General features: G+C 38.6%; 1 long non-coding RNA gene across 1 annotated transcript in view; it reads right to left on the bottom strand.

Moving 5' to 3' along the window:
• The window catches only part of LOC110399051, a 15,933-nt gene extending 8,781 nt beyond the window's left edge, over positions 1-7,152 (bottom strand). Inside the window, exon 1 of the long non-coding RNA XR_002438854.1 lies at positions 7,071-7,152. This is a non-coding gene — a long non-coding RNA (uncharacterized LOC110399051). The remainder of the gene's footprint in view (positions 1-7,070) is intronic.

Genomic DNA, 7,553 nt, shown 5'->3' on the forward strand with positions numbered 1-7,553 from the left:
TCTGGTAAAATTGAACGATACAATGGATTGTTAAAAACCATGTTGAAAGCAATGGGTGGCGGAACATTTAAGCATTGGGAGAAGCATTTGGCAGAAGCCACCTGGTTGGTCAATACTCGAGGATCAATCAATCGTGATGGTCCTGCTCAATCCAGCTCTCTACATAATGTAGAGGGAGATAAGGTCCCTATAGTACATGTAAAGAGCATGCTGGGAAAAGCGGTTTGGGTCTTTCCAGCTTCTGGAAAGGGCAAACCTCTCCGTGGCACTGTTTTTGCCCAGGGACCTGGGTCCACTTGGTGGGTGATGCAAAAGAATGGGGATGTTCAGTGTGTACCACAAGGGAATTTGATGCTGGGGGAGTGCAGTCAGTAAGTCTATGTATATATAGGTATACATTTCAATGTGTGTAATGCATGTTAATTATTGTTTGTTTGCATATGTATATTGACATGATGTAGTGATATGGAATAAGGGGTGGAAGGAAGATGTCTCGCTCAGATTGGAGACAGTCGAGCTTGGATTGCAGAGTGTCCCGCTCGGACTGGAGACAGTCGAGCTTGGATTGCAGAGTGTCAACCATGACAGCGGGCAACCAACATCAAGCTTTGTATAGGATAATAAAAATTTTACGTAACAATGCCGTATTTTTCATCATTCTTCTCTATCTCGTGCTGTGAATAATCTAACATGTAGCTTATGCTGATACTACAGAAGTAGAAGCTGAGAAGCTGATGGTGACATGTGGGTCTTTTTTTTCAGATAAGAATGACTAATTCATCTGTTAAAACGTTGTTAAAATCTTTTTAAATTATCCATGTCAAGGTGTTTTCATATGTATAATAATGGTCCAACACGTTTCAACAATCAGTTAATTCCAGAGAGGAGTCTAGCAGGAAAACATAAGGTTGTGTTATGCTTAGAACCTAAAAAAGGAAGCTCAGTAGGAAGATTCTTTGAAGCTGTTCTAAAACAAGCGTTTCCCTCTTCCACCTTCAAAGTTGTGAAGCTTAATTCCTAAAGCTTAAAGGCAGGAAATGCTAACCTTAGAGCGAGCAGGTTCCTATCTGCCCGGTAGGCAGAGAGCTCTAGAGACCTTGGCTAAAGATCAGCCGATACTTCTGCTGTAGTATGATAGAGGTACTGTCACCCTCATGAGCGCATCCGCTGCGAAGGGAATAGCAAAACTATGCAAACGCCTTTACATCTGTTGTATGGACTGCAACATTTGGTGATATAATCTAATGTGTGAACAACTGGGACAGTGTTTACGCTGGGCTTCACAAACATTTTAGATCCCTCATTTTTCTCAATATGGATTGCTATTTCCCCTTGTCTAAAAGAGGAAGGTTAAGTTAAAGTTGTCAGGGTTGCTAAAACATCAAATTAAGCCAGCAAAATACAGGTGCCACAAGAGGGGATGGCGTTTGGAAGCAGTGTGAAACCAAGGTGAAGTCTGTCTGCACAGGCCAACATGAACATGAGGAGGTAGGTTTTGGGAGAGTCTTCAAGCTATCACGCAAAGGTGCAATATATTAGAGACAAACATTGGATCTAGAAGTGGAAGACTGTTGAAAGGATGGAAGGCTATGACCAAGTATTACTCTTACAGCAAGGCAATCCTATTGGAAGTTGTGAAAGGTATCTTAAGTGACTCTAAGAAATACCCAATTCATTCTATGCAAGGCATAAATAGAACCAGGTAAATAATGATAAGATGCATGGGAAGTATTCTTCTGTTTGGCTTTTCAGGATAGAGTTATGTTAGTTGTCTCCACTCCAGGCCTCAGGAGGCATTCCTTTGCAATGTCCAGACCCATGAAGACCTGCAAGTTTTAAGAGTGTCTAGGAGCCTGCCCGAGTCTGATGAAATTGCAAAATTCCATCTATCTTCAAAGCAGGAGATATAAAGGCCTAAAGGTAGAGACATGCCACAGTAGCTGAACGTGTGAATGGAACCGCTCTGGTTCCACCCACACTGACTCCACATCTAGAGGATGAATCCTTATAACTAGACAAGTCTCAATCACCTTGACTCTTCCAGCAAGGTCAGTGAGTTTTGCAAAGTGGCATATGTTCTAAGTGGCAATAAATTTTCTTTTTTTTTTTTTCCTCACTTGGTAGACAATAGTGCTTATGATACCGATGAGTCCCAGGTGATACAAAAGCAAGCTGAGAGAAGCACTTAGTGAGATTTTGCTACCACTAGGAAAAAGTGTATAGAACAGGAGCAAAATGGCCCCCAAATGGAGCTGTATAAGTAGTATTCTCAACTGACATTTAATAACAAAAAAAATTTGCTTCCATGTGGGGCAAGTCAATTTAATGGGAAAAAGCATTTCCTTAATTACTACACATTTTTTAATATAGTGAGAACTGTGAGGAGAAGGCTTCAGACATAGCAATGAGCTGTGTAAACTCCACTTTGCAACTTAAAACGGAAGAAGATCCATTCATATTGTTCAGTACCATGTTCGGTCCATTGCTGTCTTTCCTAAAGGAAAGAAGTTATTATGATGGCTTTTACTGGTTCACCCACGGAGAATATTCAATGAAATCCAATATAGAAAGTGTTTCTTACTTTTCCTCAAATGCCAGCTAATTTTTTGCTCTCCCACTTCCCCCCATTTCACTACTTGGATGTGATGTATCTATTTATATTTTAATGAACTCCTTCAGATTGTGTCCCAGTTTGAAATCAGACGTTATCTAGACACGCTGTTTTGGAGCACCTGTCCGATGTCAGGGAGTTGAACGTTTCTCTCTCTCACTCTACCAGTACCCGGGAAGGCAATTTGGTGCCAAGACCAGTGTCAAATGTCTGCGCGCGATCATGCAAACAGCCAGTTCATTAAGTTTTGCAAATATCTGCTAATGTGCCATGCTTTGCCGCTTGTAAAAAAATGTTCTCAAATTGCCATAGAACATTAAGATTTCTAGGACAAGGGCCAAGACAGAAATGTAGTGAGTCTCAGAAAGACAAGGCAAATAATCATCAGCGTCCCGTGCTCTGTGCCATTACAGTATTTGTTAACTCCCACCTGAATTTAGCCTGTGCTGCTGCACACTGCAGCAGGAATGTGAAAAAGTGAACTAAAAATTCAGCCAGTGAATGCCACAGACTGACCACAGGGAAATAATTCATGTCTGACTCGGATTAGGTCACTGCCAATCATCTTGGATATGTGGTTTGGGTAAATCCCACGTGCACATATAACTTTTTCGGTATACATACCTAACCAGGAAAGCTTTTATGAGAAATAAGAACTCTTATTACAAATGCATCTTTCCCCTATTTATAAAATGCAGCATATAAGCCTATTGGTCTGCATTTCAAAGTAATAGATTTTTTTTTTAGTGCTTTCATTACTCTATTTGGAAGCCTCTTCCTGAACTTGTAGAGATGCGTTTATAGCTGATTTATTACCGTATGATCTTGTGCTGATAGTATTAGTTTTGTAATCATTCTAATAATCTATCTTTGCAGTTATTGCAGTTAGGGTTCATCTTCATTAAAACTATTTGACCAGAACAGTACATAATATTCTTAATTAGGTCTTTCTGTTCCTCTCAGACCAAATGTCTTTCCTCATGCATTCGTGAATTTGTTAGCTCTTTCATAGCTTTGGAAATGAGCATCCTCAAGTAGACAGACAAATGTACTTTTTTTTTTTTGGCTTTTTAACCTATGCAATCACCTTCTCCCACAAACAGAGGTATCTGCTCTTTCTATCTTTGGATCACGATCTCATTTTATCAATCTAATCAATATGGTAATATTCCCTGCTAATTTCATCTATGTTGTTCCTTAGGATCTTTGAATAACTTATTAAACAGGACACATGCTTGATGAAACAATGAGCAACCTCTCCTTATATCATGGCATTCTAGGCAATATTATCTGTTGATACCTCTAGCCTTAGCTGCTTTAGAAAGGTATTAGCACCTGTCTTCTTCACCATTAGCAAATCTTTTCTGTGTGTATACTGCATCAAATCCCTGATAAATAATGTTCTACCATAATAAATTAGATATCTCGGGATACGAGAGATTAGATTTGTCTGTACTGATCTATGTTGATCAAGCCACGTTGTAATTTATACCGCTTACCTTTTCTTTCTCTGCACCTTAATACTTCCTTCAGAATCTGTCCAAAGAGTTAGTTTTGATTAAGCCAGTAAATAAGTCTAGGTCCAGAATTATTGGTTCCCTTTCTTTTGAATTTAGTTCCTGCATTTACGAATTTCAATTCCTAAGATACTTGCCTCCAAATATTATAGCAGTAGGATGTGCAGTTTTGCTTGCCTATTCCGTTTATCTATATTCTAACAGGGAGATTATCTAGCACCTCTTATATTTGCTTTATGAGGTATTAAGAATATTAACATTTCTCTCCCAGGTGTCATAATTTCTGATGTTCTATCTTTATTTTCATTCTTTAGTCTGCTAATGCTCCCACTGTTAACTTTACAGAAAACTGAGGCAAAATAGGCATTTAATATGCAGGTTGGTATTAATATCTATTCTATATTTACAGTACTGCATCTTTTTCCTTCCAGGTGCTTCTTTATTTTAAGTGTTTGTAAAGCATTTTTGTTAAGCGTAAAGTCTAGCTGAAGAAATCTCTCAGCCGTTTTTCTTCTTTCTGCATCCTCTAACTTCTGAGGAAAAGCGCTCTCTCTTTGTTCTTAGATTTGCACGCGTACAAAAGGAGTTGATTTGGAGAAGAAACTCCATAAGCTTTTTTCTAGTAGCTTTTTCTCAGGCTTGCAATGAAACTGTAAATAGTGTCTGGCCTTTGACTTTAATTCCTTAATTTTTATGTTTTAAAAGCTTTGCATTCCCAAATTTTTGCCGTACAGTTTAATTCTTTCTAAAATCCCAAACATTAGTCATAGACAGACCTGCTGAGTGTCTTGCAGTTTCATAAAGACTGATTCACGATCACCTGACCCAAGATTATTTTCTTGGAAAAGCTGTGGTGCAATATTTCACTTCTTGCTAAAGCAATGCCCAAAGCAGGATTAATTTTTGTTGGTTTGCTGAGTATTCATCAAAAAAAAATCTGTCTTACAGCAAGGACAAGACGATCCAAGCCCCTGGTGATGGCTTTTGTCTTCTACCCAAGTTTGGGAAATCAGTCTCCCACATTCATGCAACTTATACTCATTTCTTAAAAGCTCATGGAAATTTCATTTCATGTTCCATCCCAAGGTAAGTAATTCTGTAGCAGTACACCAAAGCTCTTTCTTGCTGGGCATTTCAATTTTTATTGCACTTTATAGAACTACTTTTCAGCCTGCGGTCCACGTACCTGGTGATGTTCATTGACTCCAAAAGAGGTAGCCAGACGTACATAGTTAAGAAAGGAAAAATTAATTTCAATGGGCCTAAATACTTCTATTCTCTCTAAACTCTTCATGTCTCCCTACTAAATGCCACGTACCACATAAGCTGCTCAGTCATCTCCAGTCTTATTTCTGATGTTCCTGCAAAAGTGAGAACTTTAACTCTTTCAGTTAAAACTTTTAGTTAAATTAGAAATAGTTTTTCTGCTCACTTCCATTCCAGCAATATCCAGTTTCGATGTTAGCCTTGCTAGAACATAAGGCATAACTATCTGAACACGTTTTAAGAAAGAATTATTCACTGAATTACTTCTATTTTGAAACTAAAATAGAAAATATTTTTTAAATTTTATTTCATGGAATCTTTCCACATTTTGTCCAGTTCCCTAAAATGCAGACTGGAACCAAAATTTGTAATAATAAAACCTGATTATCTTCTAGTTTTTGTATTTTATGCTTCTCAAAATGAAGTAGTTCTTATGAAATATTTTTTGTCAGAAAAAAATATTTGATATACTTCCTGATCAAACTTCCCTACAATAATTTTTCTTTGCTGCATTACCTGCACACTAGTAACCGACATCAAATGCTTTTGGCATTAATATAAAGAAGTCCTTTTAGAGGAAAAGAAATTGAACAAAAATACAAAAGGCTGCCAAGCAAAGCCTTCTCTGTGACAGCTGTGCTTTTAAAGTTTAGGAAACAACTGCAGAACTAGATGAGGTAAGAAAATTATGACAATTAAAAGGATAAGAAAAATGGAAGAGTCAAGAAACAATGCTTCAAGCAGCCAGAATTAATTCTTGAAAGCATTTTAAAATCCTGTTATTAAAAAGACTGGATTTAGAATAAATATCACTTCCTTTCCTCACAAGAGAGAAAACATCACCTGTAGTACCTGATTAGGATTATCAGTATATTGCTGCTGAGCCATCATGCAGGACTGCAATAACTCTCAGTACACCGGTCAGCAATTACTGCCAGCATCCAAGTATGAAAAGCTGAGTCAAGAGAACTGCCTGTTTCATTGACTATTGTCCCATGTAATTTGCCACCATAGGTACTATAAAATACCTTGTTCTCAGAATTTCTGAGTGTTTCAAAGGCACCTTCTGGAACTCTCCAAGTACAAATGACTAATTCCAGCTCCAACTAAACCAATGAATGGAACCAGGTGGAAAAGACAGTTTACTCCCAGCTGGCACAAGCTAGTCACAAAATAATCAACAGGATTCTCAGAAGATTTTTAGACATCAATTTTCACTCAGTTACCATTCACAAATACCCCTATTGAGCAAGTGACTTCACTACTGCTATTTTAAAACTAATAATAAATTAGCCAGCATTTTAGAACAACGGATCAACTATGTACTTGTGGTGGAGTCCTTCCTTTCATTTGTAGGATCCAGGTGATTATTTTTAGATCTTGACTGATGCTAACTTTCTGTGTTACTTCTTTTTTTCCTTTGTATGGAACCATAATAGACTTAAGTATATTTTGTGCCAAAGATTTGCTTAAGAAATGAAAGATTAATGTTCACGTACCCAAGCAAGATATATTTTCTACATTACAAATCTTAATCTTTTACAAAATATGTAATGTACACGTTAGTCTTGTGTAGCAATCAGAAAGATCAACACGATGGAAAAGGCGTTACAACAGAGGTAGAAGGACAAGCGTGATAGAAAGGTGGTACAAAGGAAGAGAAGTAAATCGCTCACCTGTATCAGAAGATGCTGGGTTCAAAGGGAAAAGCTCCTCAAAAAAGGGGAGCTCCAGAAAGAGATCCTTCCCCAGGGGCAGTCAGGCCTTAAATGAAGCCTAAGAGGGGTGGAGCCAAGCCTTCACCTGTGCTCCCAGGGCTGACTGGGCTCTTTCCTCTGGGTGCTCAATCAGTGGTTCAGGTCATGACTCAGCAGTTCCCATACACTCCACCCCCCCATGGCATGAACCAATGAAGGAGTCAGCTGGAGGGTGAGCCTTCCCTAATACGGGATCCAACACACCACAACACTTATACAATTGCCCGTCGCGAGGCAAGTTCACACAATGTAAGATGATTCATGATCCGTTTGTGGTTGAGGTTCATGTTCTCTCATGGGCCAGTACTCAATGACATTACTGGAGGCATGCAGTTGTTTGGTGCAGGTCCATCTCATGCTCCACCAGTCCCACATAGGCCATCACCGGGTGTCGTGCTTGAT

The sequence above is a fragment of the Numida meleagris genome, chromosome 4 (genome assembly GCF_002078875.1).
Source record: "Numida meleagris isolate 19003 breed g44 Domestic line chromosome 4, NumMel1.0, whole genome shotgun sequence".
In the NCBI taxonomy this organism is placed as follows: Eukaryota; Metazoa; Chordata; class Aves; order Galliformes; family Numididae; genus Numida; species Numida meleagris.